Source organism: Littorina saxatilis, linkage group LG11 (assembly GCF_037325665.1).
Source record: "Littorina saxatilis isolate snail1 linkage group LG11, US_GU_Lsax_2.0, whole genome shotgun sequence".
In the NCBI taxonomy this organism is placed as follows: Eukaryota; Metazoa; Mollusca; class Gastropoda; order Littorinimorpha; family Littorinidae; genus Littorina; species Littorina saxatilis.
Genome location: NC_090255.1, coordinates 30,850,450 through 30,866,364, shown reverse-complemented (window position 1 = coordinate 30,866,364; position 15,915 = coordinate 30,850,450). Strand labels below are relative to the sequence as shown.

General features: G+C 42.6%; 2 protein-coding genes across 2 annotated transcripts in view; one reads left to right on the top strand and one right to left on the bottom strand.

Moving 5' to 3' along the window:
- LOC138980611 (glycoprotein-N-acetylgalactosamine 3-beta-galactosyltransferase 1-like) overlaps positions 1-15,098 on the bottom strand; it is a 47,131-nt gene extending 32,033 nt beyond the window's left edge. Inside the window, exon 1 of the mRNA XM_070353531.1 lies at positions 13,896-15,098. The gene's annotated coding sequence lies outside the window, so the exon portion shown is untranslated. The remainder of the gene's footprint in view (positions 1-13,895) is intronic.
- The window catches only part of LOC138980607 (uncharacterized), a 10,512-nt gene continuing 8,492 nt past the window's right edge, over positions 13,896-15,915 (top strand). Inside the window, exon 1 of the mRNA XM_070353522.1 lies at positions 13,896-14,026. The gene's annotated coding sequence lies outside the window, so the exon portion shown is untranslated. The remainder of the gene's footprint in view (positions 14,027-15,915) is intronic.

The window sequence follows — 15,915 nt, the reverse complement described above, 5'->3', positions numbered from 1 at the left end:
ATGATAGTGCGTAAACAGCAAACAGTAGATCTACAATCAAAGAGAGGATCGAGTCTGGAATGAAACGCGATACAGATCTAGCATTCAAAAACTGTCTTTCACGTTCAAGGAAGTTGTTGCAAAGTACTTAAGACTAGATCAACTCATTTCACTAGAGGTGACTGCCTAGCACTGTGTTTGACAGCCGTGTCTGCTGAAATAAAAAGAAATTAAAACAAAACGGATTAACAGTAGGTGACACGTTATCAGAGTGGGAGACACAAGACAGTCTGTCTCTGAACTTACCGGGATACGGCTGCAAGATCGACACTGACTGCCGCGCTTTCGACAGCTTTTCCTCGCGTGGACATTGGAAACACGCTGTGCAGATCAAATTGTAGGAAATCTCCCTTTGGTATCTTCTTTATTTACTTTTCTGGAGCTTAGAAACCGAACAACATGAAATCGTCTTCCCCGGCAAATCGGCGAGGTGAGAACTGGACCACAATCCTTCGCGCGACCCCTGACCTGATCTTGACACCTGACCTGCCGTCTACATGCCAAACACGACACAAATCAGTCAACTGCTTGTACCCCTTCAAAACCCCCCACCACCCGTTTTCTTTAGATACACGCTTTAACTACACACATGCCGACACAATGTTGATCATTGCTTCAATAATTTGAAGATGGTGCTTGAAAATTAACCACGTGAAATGAGTATTTCGGTGTTTAGCCAAAAATGTTAAAGTTTCTACCACAGACATACACACATACATACATACATACATACGCACGCACGCACAGACAGACAAAGTTTACCATCGCATAGGCTACACTTACGTGAGCCAAAAACGTCCGGGGATATCATTCCCAGGAACTCTCATGTCAAATTTCATAAAGATCGGTCCAGTAGTTTGGTCTGAATCGCTCTACACACACACACGCACAGACACACACAGACACACACAGACACACACAGACACACACAGACACACACACACACACACACACACACACACACATACACCACGACCCTCGTCTCGATTCCCCCTCTATGTTAAAACATTTAGTCAAAACTTGACTAAATGTAAAAACAAGTCGCGTAAGGCGAAAATACAACATTTAGTCAAGCTGTCGAACTCACAGAATGAAACTGAACGCACTGCAATTTTTCAGCAAGACCGTATACTCGTAACATCGTCAGTCCACTACTCGTGGCAAAGGCAGTGAAATTGACAAGAAGAGCGGGGTAGTTGCGCTGAGAAGGATAGCACGCTTTTCTGTACCTCTCTTCGTTTTAACTTTCTGAGCGTGTTTTTGATCCAAACATATCATATCTATATGTTTTTTGGAATCAGGAACCGACAAGGAATACGATGAAAGTGTTTTTAAGTTGATTTCGAAAATTTAATTTTGATCATAATTGTTATATTTTTAATTTTCAGAGCTTGTTTTTATTTCAAATATAACATCTATATAATTATATATACGACTTGTGTCTGTCTGTGTGTCTGTCTGTGTGTCTGTCTGTGTGTCTGTCTGTGAGTTCGCGATGCACGGCCAAAGTTCTCGATGGATCTGCTTCAAATTTGGTGGGCATATTCAGGTAGACCCGGGACAGGACACAACCTGGTCGATATTTCAACACGTGCTCTCAGCGCGCAGCGCTGAACCGATTTTGGTTCCACCTCAGCTACCCGGGCCCCCATACCGACACACCAAAGCCGCTACACCACATCACAACGCCAATGTTCTCGGTGGATCTTTTTCAAATTTGGACACCGTATTCAGCTACACCCCGGACACAATATCATCGATGAGATATTTCAACACGTGCTCTCAGCGCGCAGCGCTGAACCGATTTTGGTTTTTGTGTTCATTTCACCATTATAAGTAACTCTTCCTTATCTTCTCCAGTGTTTTGCGTTTATCTCCCTTCCTTCGTGTGGCTTCAATCCATATTCCCGTTTGTAATTTACTATTTTTAGAATGTCACTGCGCTGTCCAGAACGCTTCCCTTGCACCCGTAAGTTGTTCTTACTGTCAAAGTGAAAAGGTCGAATCAATTTATAGCCACGCGAAAAATACACTCTCACCTATCTCTATATATTTATAGATATAGATATACATATATATATATACGGCTTCTCTTAGTTATCTGTGTGTGTGTGTGTGTTTGTGTGTGTGTGTGGGCAAAAACCTGTGTATTGTAGAGTTCTGTTTGTGATGTGGTCTAGCGGCTTTTGTCTGTCTGTATGTTCTGGCATTTGAGAAGCCACAGCAGATAATATAGGGCTAAGAAATAAGCTCTAAAATTCTCAATCCCGTTTGACAGGACTTCGCCTTCAAAGGTGATTGTGGTGAACCGCCACGCTGTCTGTCTCTGTCTCGCGATTCACCCCGGCGAATTCACCATTCCCAGTAACTCTTCCTTATCTTCTCCAGTGTTTTGCGCCTTCGTGTGGCTTCAATCCATATTCCCGTTTCTAAGTTACTATTTTTAGAATGTCACTGCGCTGTCCAGAACGCTTCCCTTGCACCCGTAAGTTGTTCTTACTGTCAAAGTGAAAAGGTCGAATCAGTTTATAGCCACGCGAAAAATACACTGTCACCTATCTCTATATATTTATAGATATAGATATACATATATATATACGGCTTCTGTGTGTGTGTGTGTGTGTTTGTGTGTGTGTGTGTGGGCAAAAACCTGTGGATTGTAGAGTTCTGTTTGTGATGGGGTCTAGCGGTTTTTGTCTGCCTGTATCCATTGTATACCACCAAGCAGGATTCCTCCCTCTTGACATGTGGCGGCGTAAGTGCTGCGCAGATTACAATGTTCGAGCCAACACAGTGCAAAACTCAACAAAAGAGGAGCTACAACCGCATTACAATCATGTCCAAAACAAAAAGGCCCACTTTGGCACTACTTTCTCCTCACTGGCTCAATTCAATGCTTCACTCTTTAGTGAAATCAGTGTCGACCCAAATGATGTGGCCCAAAACCCCATATCTCGTGATCCCTCATGGACAATGAAAGAAATGAATTTTGACACAGAATATTGCACAGCTACAAAGGATGATCAGTTATTACTCAGGATACAAGCCCTTGAGCACATTGATACTGAATACAAAGGCCATGTTCATGTTTACACAGACGGGTCAGTGTTGGATGACAAGAAGGCTGGCGCAGCTTTTGTAATCCCCAGCGATGACATGACTGGGAAATTTAAACTGTGCAACAGAAACTCGATCTTCTCAGCTGAGCTCCTTGCCATCTGCATGTCGCTTGTTCATCTCAATCTCAAGAACACTCCTCCTCAAAAGATAGTTTTTTTTCTCTGACTCCAAAGCAGCCATTGAAGCATTAAGATCTAACAAAAGATCAAAAAGACATGATCTTGTCATTGCCATAAAGGAGCTGGCAAATAAAATTATAAAAAAAGGAAGCGAGATTAACCTGGTCTGGTGTCCAGCACACGTGAACGTGCCTGGCAACGAGAAAGCGGACAAAGCCGCTAAAGAAGCTGCCCAAGGCATAGGCGCCTCCGAGGTAGACCTGCCATTGTCTGCTTCTGAGATCAGTAGCCTTACAGACTCTCTTCTCTGGAGAGAATGGAGGAACAAATATATGCACAAGGCTATAAGCTCTGGCTGGCTCATTCGGGAAGCCCCATCAAAACAGATGAACACCTATAATGCATGCCCACGTGTAATAAAAAGGATTAACCGCCTAAGGGCAGAAGCTGGGAATTACCAATTTCTAGAGCTTAAATGCACCTGTCAATCCGACCTCACCATTGCTCATTTGACTTTGGAGTGTGATTTGAACTCATGCCACTTTCAACCCCTGACTCAGTTTATAAACTCAAATAGAAATATTCTGCCAAATACCTCAAAGGAAAAATTAAGCTATCTTTTAAGTTTTAATAAAGACCTTGGGTGGCAAGGTCCCAAACTTATCGCTGGACTTATGCACACGTACCCACTTGGTCCCTGGATATGAAGAGGCGTTGCTGCGGCTGACGCCATTGCTTCTCATACAGCTACTATATATTTTTATCAGAAATTTTAAAAATACCATTTTATATCCAAGTATCTCTTAACACCATTTTTAATTAAATGAGCGAGAGTGTGCGGGGGGCGGGAGGGTGGTGAACCACTGTACATAAAGGGAAAGTTTGTGTGCGTGCCTGTGTGTGTTCTTAATCTAAGACAAATGTCGCCAATGTTTTTACAGAGTGACGTTAAATAAACGATTTTATCATCATCATCTGTCTGTATGTTCTGGCATTTGAGAAGCCACAGCAGATAATATAGGGCTAAGAAATAAGCTCTAAAATTCTCAATCCCGTTTGACAGGACTTCGCCTTCAAAGGTGATTGTGGTGAACCGCCACGCTGTCTGTCTCTGTCTCGCGATTCACCCCGGCGAAGCCGGGTATTCCTCTAGTATTTATATGTTTTTGGAATCAGAAAATGATGAAAAATAAGATGAACGTAAATTTGGATCGTTTTATAAAACAATCTTTTTTTACAATTTTCCGATCTTTAATAACCAAAGTCATTAATTAATTTTTAAGCCACCAAGTTGAAATGCAATACCGAAGTCAGGCCTTCGTCGAAGATTGCTTGGCCAAAATTTCAATCAATTTGATTGAAATATGAGGGTGTGACAGTGCCGCCTCAACTTTTACAAAAAGCCGCATATGACGTCATCAAAGGTATTTATCGAAAAAAAGAAAAAAACGTCCGGGGATATCATTCCCAGGAACTCTCATGTCAAATTTCATAAAGATCGGTCCAGTAGTTTGGTCTGAATCGCTCTACACACACACACGCACAGACACACACACACACACACACACACACACACACACACACACACACACACACACACACACACACACATACACCACGACCCTCGTCTCGATTCCCCCTCTATGTTAAAACAATTAGTCAAAACTTGACTGAATGTAAAAGCAAGTCGCGTAAGGCGAAAATACAACATTTAGTCAAGCTGTCGAACTCACAGAATGAAACTGAACGCACTGCAATTTTTCAGCAAGACCGTATACTCGTAGCATCGTCAGTCCACCGCTCGTGGCAAAGGCAGTGAAATTGACAAGAAGAGCGGGGTAGTAGTTGCGCTGAGAAGGATAGCACGCTTTTCTGTATCTCTCTTCGTTTTAACTTTCTGAGCGTGGTTTTAATCCAAACATATCATATCTATATGTTTTTGGAATCAGGAACCGACAAGGAAAAAGATGAAAGTGTTTTAAAATTGATTTCGAAAATTTAATTTTGATCATAATTTTTATATTTTTAATTTTCAGAGCTTGTTTTTAATCCAAATATAACATATCTATATGTTTTTGGAATCAGGAAATGATGACAAATAAGATGAACGTAAATTTAGATCGTTTTATTAAAAAAAAATTTCTTTACAATTTTCAGATTTTGAATGACCAAAGTCATTAATTAATTTTTAAGCCACCAGCTGAAATGCAATACCGAAGTCCGGCCTTCGTCGAAGATTGCTTGGCCAAAATTTCAATCAATTTGATTGAAAAATGAGGGTGTGACAGTGCCGCCTCAACTTTTACAAAAAGCCGGATATGACGTCATCAAAGACATTTATCGCAAAAATGAAAAAAAAATCCGGGGACATCATTCCCAGAAACTCTCATGTCAAATTTCATAAAGATCGGTCCAGTAGTTTAGTCTGAATCGCTCTACACACACACACGCACAGACAGACAGACAGACACACACACACACACACACACACACACTCATACACCACGACCCTCGTCTCGATTCCCCCTCTATGTTAAAACATTTAGTCAGAACTTGACTAAATGTAAAAATAAAAAAATAAAAAAACTGGACAGACCTGTGGTGGTGAATACCATCTCTTCCACGAGAAGAACAGAACCTTTAACGTCACAGCCAAGTACAAACCATCTCTTCCACGAGAAGAAAGAACCTTTAACGTCACAGCCAAGTACAAACCATCTCTTCCACGAGAAGAACAGAACCTTTAACGGCACAGCCAAGTACAAACCATCTCTTCCACGAGAAGAACAGAACCTTTAACGTCACAGCCAAGTACAAACCATCTCTTCCACGAGAAGAACAGAACCTTTAACGTCACAGCCAAGTACAAACCATCTCTTCTACGAGAAGAACAGAACCTTTAACGTCACAGCCAAGTACAAACCATCTCTTCTACGAGAAGAACAGAACCTTTAACGTCACAGCCAAGTACAAACCATCTCTTCTACGAGAAGAACAGAACCTTTAACGTCACAGCCAAGTACAAACCATCTCTTCTACGAGAAGAACAGAACCTTTAACGTCACAGCCAAGTACAAACCATCTCTTCCACGAGAAGAACAGAACCTTTAACGTCACAGCCAAGTACAAACCATCTCTTCTACGAGAAGAACAGAACCTTTAACGGCACAGCCAAGTACAAACCATCTCTTCCACGAGAAGAACAGAACCTTTAACGTCACAGCCAAGTACAAACCATCTCTTCCACGAGAAGAAAGAACCTTTAACGTCACAGCCAAGTACAAACCATCTCTTCCACGAGAAGAAAAGAACCTTTAACGTCACAGCCAAGTACAAACAATCTCTTCCACGAGAAGAACAGAACCTTTAACGTCACAGCCAAGTACAAACCATCTCTTCTACGAGAAGAACAGAACCTTTAACGTCACAGCCAAGTACAAACCATCTCTTCCACGAGAAGAACAGAACCTTTAACGTCACAGCCAAGTACAAACCATCTCTTCCACGAGAAGAACAGAACCTTTAACGTCACAGCCAAGTACAAACCATCTCTTCCACGAGAAGAACAGAACCTTTAACGTCACAGCCAAGTACAAACCATCTCTTCCACGAGAAGAACAGAACCTTTAACGTCCCAGCCAAGTACAAACCATCTCTTCCTCGAGAAGAACAGAACCTTTAACGGCACAGCCAAGTACAAACCATCTCTTCCTCGAGAAGAACAGAACCTTTAACGGCACAGCCAAGTACAAACCATCTCTTCTACGAGAAGAAATGAACCTTTAACGTCACACCCAAGTACAAACCATCTCTTCCACGAGAAGAACAGAACCTTTAACGTCACAGCCAAGTACAAACCATCTCTTCCACGAGAAGAACAGAACCTTTAACGTCACAGCCAAGTACAAACCATCTCTTCCACGAGAAGAACAGAACCTTTAACGGCACAGCCAAGTACAAACCATCTCTTCCACGAGAAGAAAAGAACCTTTAACGGCACAGCCAAGTACAAACCATCTCTTCCACGAGAAGAAAAGAACCTTTAAAGGCACAGCCAAGTACAAACCATCTCTTCCACGAGAAGAAAAGAACCTTTAACGTCACAGCCAAGTACAAACCATCTCTTCCACGAGAAGAAAAGAACCTTTAAAGGCACAGCCAAGTACAAACCATCTCTTCCACGAGAAGAAAAGAACCTTTAACGTCACAGCCAAGTACAAACCATCTCTTCCACGAGAAGAAAGAACCTTTAACTTCCCAGCCAAGTACAAACCCATCTCTTCCACGAGAAGAACAGAACCTTTAACGTCACAGCCAAGTACAAACCATCTCTTCCACGAGAAGAACAGAACCTTTAACGTCACAGCCAAGTACAAACCATCTCTTCCACGAGAAGAACAGAACCTTTAACGTCACAGCCAAGTACAAACAATCTCTTCTACGAGAAGAACAGAACCTTTAACGTCACAGCCAAGTACAAACCATCTCTTCTACGAGAAGAACAGAACCTTTAACGTCACAGCCAAGTACAAACCATCTCTTCTACGAGAAGAACAGAACCTTTAACGTCACAGCCAAGTACAAACCATCTCTTCTACGAGAAGAACAGAACCTTTAACGTCACAGCCAAGTACAAACCATCTCTTCTACGAGAAGAACAGAACCTTTAACTTCACAGCCAAGTACAAACCATCTCTTCCACGAGAAGAACAGAACCTTTAACGTCACAGCCAAGTACAAACAATCTCTTCCACGAGAAGAAAGAACCTTTAACGTCACAGCCAAGTACAAACAATCTCTTCCACGAGAAGGAAAGAACCTTTAACGTCACAGCCAAGTACAAACAATCTCTTCAACGAGAAGAAAGAACCTTTAACGTCACAGCCAAGTACAAACCATCTCTTCCACGAGAAGAACAGAACCTTTAACGTCACAGCCAAGTACAAACCATCTCTTCTACGAGAAGAACAGAACCTTTAACGTCACAGCCAAGTACAAACCATCTCTTCTACGAGAAGAACAGAACCTTTAACGTCACAGCCAAGTACAAACCATCTCTTCCACGAGAAGAACAGAACCTTTAACGTCACAGCCAAGTACAAACCATCTCTTCCACGAGAAGAACAGAACCTTTAACGTCACAGCCAAGTACAAACCATCTCTTCCACGAGAAGAACAGAACCTTTAACGTCACAGCCAAGTACAAACCATCTCTTCCACGAGAAGAACAGAACCTTTAACGTCCGAGCCAAGTACAAACCATCTCTTCCTCGAGAAGAACAGAACCTTTAACGGCACAGCCAAGTACAAACCATCTCTTCCTCGAGAAGAACAGAACCTTTAACGGCACAGCCAAGTACAAACCATCTCTTCTACGAGAAGAAATGAACCTTTAACGTCACACCCAAGTACAAACCATCTCTTCCACGAGAAGAACAGAACCTTTAACGTCACAGCCAAGTACAAACCATCTCTTCCACGAGAAGAACAGAACCTTTAACGTCACAGCCAAGTACAAACCATCTCTTCCACGAGAAGAACAGAACCTTTAACGGCACAGCCAAGTACAAACCATCTCTTCCACGAGAAGAAAAGAACCTTTAACGGCACAGCCAAGTACAAACCATCTCTTCCACGAGAAGAAAAGAACCTTTAAAGGCACAGCCAAGTACAAACCATCTCTTCCACGAGAAGAAAAGAACCTTTAACGTCACAGCCAAGTACAAACCATCTCTTCCACGAGAAGAAAAGAACCTTTAAAGGCACAGCCAAGTACAAACCATCTCTTCCACGAGAAGAACAGAACCTTTAACGTCACAGCCAAGTACAAACCATCTCTTCCACGAGAAGAAAGAACCTTTAACGTCACAGCCAAGTACAAACCATCTCTTCCACGAGAAGAAAAGAACCTTTAACGTCACAGCCAAGTACAAACAATCTCTTCCACGAGAAGAACAGAACCTTTAACGTCACAGCCAAGTACAAACCATCTCTTCTACGAGAAGAACAGAACCTTTAACGTCACAGCCAAGTACAAACCATCTCTTCCACGAGAAGAACAGAACCTTTAACGTCACAGCCAAGTACAAACCATCTCTTCCACGAGAAGAACAGAACCTTTAACGTCACAGCCAAGTACAAACCATCTCTTCCACGAGAAGAACAGAACCTTTAACGTCACAGCCAAGTACAAACCATCTCTTCCACGAGAAGAACAGAACCTTTAACGTCCCAGCCAAGTACAAACCATCTCTTCCTCGAGAAGAACAGAACCTTTAACGGCACAGCCAAGTACAAACCATCTCTTCCTCGAGAAGAACAGAACCTTTAACGGCACAGCCAAGTACAAACCATCTCTTCTACGAGAAGAAATGAACCTTTAACGTCACACCCAAGTACAAACCATCTCTTCCACGAGAAGAACAGAACCTTTAACGTCACAGCCAAGTACAAACCATCTCTTCCACGAGAAGAACAGAACCTTTAACGGCACAGCCAAGTACAAACCATCTCTTCCACGAGAAGAAAAGAACCTTTAACGGCACAGCCAAGTACAAACCATCTCTTCCACGAGAAGAAAAGAACCTTTAAAGGCACAGCCAAGTACAAACCATCTCTTCCACGAGAAGAAAAGAACCTTTAACGTCACAGCCAAGTACAAACCATCTCTTCCACGAGAAGAAAAGAACCTTTAAAGGCACAGCCAAGTACAAACCATCTCTTCCACGAGAAGAAAGAACCTTTAACTTCCCAGCCAAGTACAAACCCATCTCTTCCACGAGAAGAACAGAACCTTTAACGTCACAGCCAAGTACAAACCATCTCTTCCACGAGAAGAACAGAACCTTTAACGTCACAGCCAAGTACAAACCATCTCTTCCACGAGAAGAACAGAACCTTTAACGTCACAGCCAAGTACAAACCATCTCTTCTACGAGAAGAACAGAACCTTTAACGTCACAGCCAAGTACAAACCATCTCTTCTACGAGAAGAACAGAACCTTTAACGTCACAGCCAAGTACAAACCATCTCTTCTACGAGAAGAACAGAACCTTTAACGTCACAGCCAAGTACAAACCATCTCTTCTACGAGAAGAACAGAACCTTTAACGTCACAGCCAAGTACAAACCATCTCTTCTACGAGAAGAACAGAACCTTTAACTTCACAGCCAAGTACAAACCATCTCTTCTACGAGAAGAACAGAACCTTTAACGTCACAGCCAAGTACAAACCATCTCTTCCACGAGAAGAACAGAACCTTTAACGTCACAGCCAAGTACAAACCATCTCTTCTACGAGAAGAACAGAACCTTTAACGGCACAGCCAAGTACAAACCATCTCTTCCACGAGAAGAACAGAACCTTTAACGTCACAGCCAAGTACAAACCATCTCTTCCACGAGAAGAAAGAACCTTTAACGTCACAGCCAAGTACAAACCATCTCTTCCACGAGAAGAACAGAACCTTTAACGTCACAGCCAAGTACAAACAATCTCTTCCACGAGAAGAAAGAACCTTTAACGTCACAGCCAAGTACAAACCATCTCTTCCACGAGAAGAACAGAACCTTTAACGTCACAGCCAAGTACAAACCATCTCTTCTACGAGAAGAACAGAACCTTTAACGGCACAGCCAAGTACAAACCATCTCTTCCACGAGAAGAACAGAACCTTTAACGTCACAGCCAAGTACAAACCATCTCTTCCACGAGAAGAACAGAACCTTTAACGTCACAGCCAAGTACAAACCATCTCTTCCACGAGAAGAAAAGAACCTTTAACGTCACAGCCAAGTACAAACAATCTCTTCCACGAGAAGAACAGAACCTTTAACGTCACAGCCAAGTACAAACCATCTCTTCTACGAGAAGAACAGAACCTTTAACGTCACAGCCAAGTACAAACCATCTCTTCCACGAGAAGAACAGAACCTTTAACGTCACAGCCAAGTACAAACCATCTCTTCCACGAGAAGAACAGAACCTTTAACGTCACAGCCAAGTACAAACCATCTCTTCCACGAGAAGAACAGAACCTTTAACGTCACAGCCAAGTACAAACCATCTCTTCCACGAGAAGAACAGAACCTTTAACGTCCGAGCCAAGTACAAACCATCTCTTCCTCGAGAAGAACAGAACCTTTAACGGCACAGCCAAGTACAAACCATCTCTTCCTCGAGAAGAACAGAACCTTTAACGGCACAGCCAAGTACAAACCATCTCTTCTACGAGAAGAAATGAACCTTTAACGTCACAGCCAAGTACAAACCATCTCTTCCACGAGAAGAACAGAACCTTTAACGGCACAGCCAAGTACAAACCATCTCTTCCACGAGAAGAAAAGAACCTTTAAAGGCACAGCCAAGTACAAACCATCTCTTCCACGAGAAGAAAAGAACCTTTAACGTCACAGCCAAGTACAAACCATCTCTTCCACGAGAAGAAAAGAACCTTTAAAGGCACAGCCAAGTACAAACCATCTCTTCCATGAGAAGAAAGAACCTTTAACTTCCCAGCCAAGTACAAACCCATCTCTTCCACGAGAAGAACAGAACCTTTAACGTCACAGCCAAGTACAAACCATCTCTTCTACGAGAAGAACAGAACCTTTAACGTCACAGCCAAGTACAAACCATCTCTTCCACGAGAAGAACAGAACCTTTAACGTCACAGCCAAGTACAAACCATCTCTTCTACGAGAAGAACAGAACCTTTAACGTCACAGCCAAGTACAAACCATCTCTTCTACGAGAAGAACAGAACCTTTAACGTCACAGCCAAGTACAAACCATCTCTTCTACGAGAAGAACAGAACCTTTAACGTCACAGCCAAGTACAAACCATCTCTTCCACGAGAAGAACAGAACCTTTAACGTCACAGCCAAGTACAAACCATCTCTTCTACGAGAAGAACAGAACCTCTAACGTCACAGCCAAGTACAAACCATCTCTTCCACGAGAAGAACAGAACCTTTAACGTCACAGCCAAGTACAAACCATCTCTTCCACGAGAAGAACAGAACCTTTAACGTCACAGCCAAGTACAAACCATCTCTTCTACGAGAAGAACAGAACCTTTAACGGCACAGCCAAGTACAAACCATCTCTTCCACGAGAAGAACAGAACCTTTAACGTCACAGCCAAGTACAAACCATCTCTTCCACGAGAAGAACAGAACCTTTAACGTCACAGCCAAGTACAAACCATCTCTTCTACGAGAAGAACAGAACCTTTAACGGCACAGCCAAGTACAAACCATCTCTTCCACGAGAAGAACAGAACCTTTAACGTCACAGCCAAGTACAAACCATCTCTTCCACGAGAAGAACAGAACCTTTAACGGCACAGCCAAGTACAAACCATCTCTTCCACGAGAAGAACAGAACCTTTAACGGCACAGCCAAGTACAAACCATCTCTTCCACGAGAAGAAAAGAACCTTTAACGTCACAGCCAAGTACAAACCATCTCTTCCACGAGAAGAAAAGAACCTTTAACGTCACAGCCAAGTACAAACCATCTCTTCCACGAGAAGAAAAGAACCTTTAACGTCACAGCCAAGTACAAACCATCTCTTCCACGAGAAGAACAGAACCTTTAACGTCACAGCCAAGTACAAACCATCTCTTCCACGAGAAGAAAAGAACCTTTAACGTCACAGCCAAGTACAAACCATCTCTTCCACGAGAAGAAAAGAACCTTTAACGTCACAGCCAAGTACAAACCATCTCTTCCACGAGAAGAACAGAACCTTTAACGTCACAGCCAAGTACAAACAATCTCTTCCACGAGAAGAAAGAACCTTTAACGTCACAGCCAAGTACAAACCATCTCTTCCACGAGAAGAACAGAACCTTTAACGTCACAGCCAAGTACAAACCATCTCTTCCACGAGAAGAACAGAACCTTTAACGTCACAGCCAAGTACAAACCGAGGTCAACATTTCGAAATGAACAACATGATAACATTCATACGCACTGGTCCGTCTCTACTCAGGAGTGTTTGCCTTCTCGATAACTTTGTTGTACCCTCTTAATACAGTACAAGCGATAACGATGACGAAGTAGTAGGAGGGGACGAAGTATGCGTCCAAATCGTCGCTTATACGGGATTGTCATGCTGACCAATGGTACATTTTAGGTCACTTCGAAATTCAGGTCGTGATAAGAGATAGTTAATGCAACATCAAGAAAACAGCAATGGAAAAAAACTAAAAAGTGTTGTAGCAATGTTCGGGTGTTATAGCAACCATGAACTTGAGAAACCGATTATGTGAGCAGATGAAACAATACAAACTGATGCACATCAACTTACCAGGGGCGGATCTGGGGGGGGGGTGCAATGGGTGCAATTGCACCCCCACCCAGCGGGACAAACAAAAAAAACAAAACAAAAAAGAAGAAAAATGTATCACCTGAAAATAGCACTTTACACGCTCAGATTGCACCAGATTGCACAATTTTGCTTCCTTTTTAAAAAACAATTCCGGGGGGGCATGCCCCTGGACCCCCCTAGCATGCTCGGCGCTTCGCGCCTTCGCTGATAAGATACAAAAAAAAAAAAAAGAACTTTGCACCCCCCTTTTCAAAACCCAGATCCGCCCCTGACTTACCCTGAGTAAGAGTGAATCCGATCCGGGCATTTCACCTCGCAGAATTTCCCTGAGTGTGGAGTCGTGTACTCGACGAAAGGTCAAGGAAATCCCTGTGGTCTGTTTTTTGCCAGGAAGGACACGAGCTCAAGGTACGAAAAATACCTGCTCATTCTATGCTTCTTTTCTTCTAAGGTATGAGTTATACTTGCGAGTTGTTATCCAGCATGCTATGCACTGTTTGTCGAGAACTCTGTCGTAAATCCAAGTTTGTGTGGGAGAGTGCACACAGGAGTGTTCAAACACATGAGTGGCTGACTAACATAGCAACTGCCACAACTGGGGTCCTGATTTGGCCAAGGCCTATATGGTCCGCTGGACCCAAAAAGCAACAACTAACTAACTAACTGATACAACTGATACAATTGCTTCAACTGCCCCGAAGACTCAAGATAAAAACAGAATTAAAAAGTGCTTCTTTGCGCTACTTTTCCCCTGAAGTAAGTTACACCTGTGTGTGTGTTTTATCTAATTTTTGTTCAGTATATAGTACACTATTTACTGTTTGTCGGGAACTTTGTTGAATCCTGGTTAAACGCGAGAACGCAGGAGTACTGATACCCTCTCAGTGGAAGACTAAAACAGCAAGACTCAAGATACTAATTTTTAAAAATACCTCTGATTGCGATTCTTTTCCTCTGAGGTAAGTTACACATACATGTGTGGGTTTTTTGTTCGTCCACTATACCCTGTTTGTTGAAGATTTTGTACATCCAAGTTTGTGTGATAGAGCGCGGAAGTGCTGTTACATCTCAGTGGGTAGCACAGCAAGACATATTTGGCAAAACAAAACAAAATTGACCTCGTTAAAACGTCTTTTCTTCGAAATTGATTGCACCTGCGCCCTGTTATCCAGCATGCTTTTCCCTGTTTGTCAGAGTCTTTGTTGAATCCAAGTTTGTGTGAGAGAACGCAGAAATACAGATACACCTCACTTGGGTGGCTAACACAGCAAGACTCAAGATACAAGTAAAAAATAAATGGCCTCTTTGCGCTTCTTTTGTTCTCAGATAAGTTACACCTGTGCGTTGTTATCTAGTACACTACACACTGTTTTCCGGGGTCTTTGTTGAATCCAAGTTTGTGCGACAGAACGCAGGAGTACTGATTCGCTTCAGTGGTCTTCAGTGGCGGGTGACTCAACACAGCAAGATTCAAGGTATACGTATAGGTTACAACACGAGTGGTTTTTTATATGGCTTGTATTTCAGTCAAGACCCAGCGGATGAATATCATCGGGAGACACGAGCCTCTGGCGAGTGTCTCTCGATTGATATTCCCGCTGGGTCTTGACTGAAATACAAGCCATATAAAAAACCACGAGTGTTGTAATCTGTATATCCCATTCTACCATCAAACACAAAGTGTAGACTACTAGCGGCACTGTTGCGATCTGTGCAGGGTAAAACTGTTGCCAGCGAGACTTAGCCCTTTTGCAACCTTAAACTAAGTGACCGTCGCTGAAAAAATAAAACGAATGAGTGCATCGATAAGTACGCGGTAACACTACTTTCAGACCATTTAAAAGCTTTAAGTAAAGGTTCATAAGTTGCAAGAAAGTAATGAAGTCGAATAGAAATTAATTTAGTTGAAGCGCACAATTCTTTTGTTTTGCGTTTCAGGTCGGCAGAACGGGCGAAACGGGTTTGGGACCCATTTGGCTTACTCGATTCAGAATTGATTCCACGTTGTTTTTCTCGAACGTGTGTAATTAGGCTTATTGACAGAGAAGCAAATCTTAGGGAACAAATATGTAGGTTTAGATTTAACCATTTGCTCCCTATTTGAAATGTATCTACGTGATAAACTGTTTTGCGAGTGTGTTTGCATGGATGAACTTAAACTGGTATGGGTGAGAGGAAAACGCGACCGACACGTCTGTCACCGCCGATTGATTGCATTTTGAAGGAATATGACTGGATTACGGAAAAATATGTGGACTTACTGCAGAGCCAGGCAAAAGAGTAGACTTGCTCGCAAA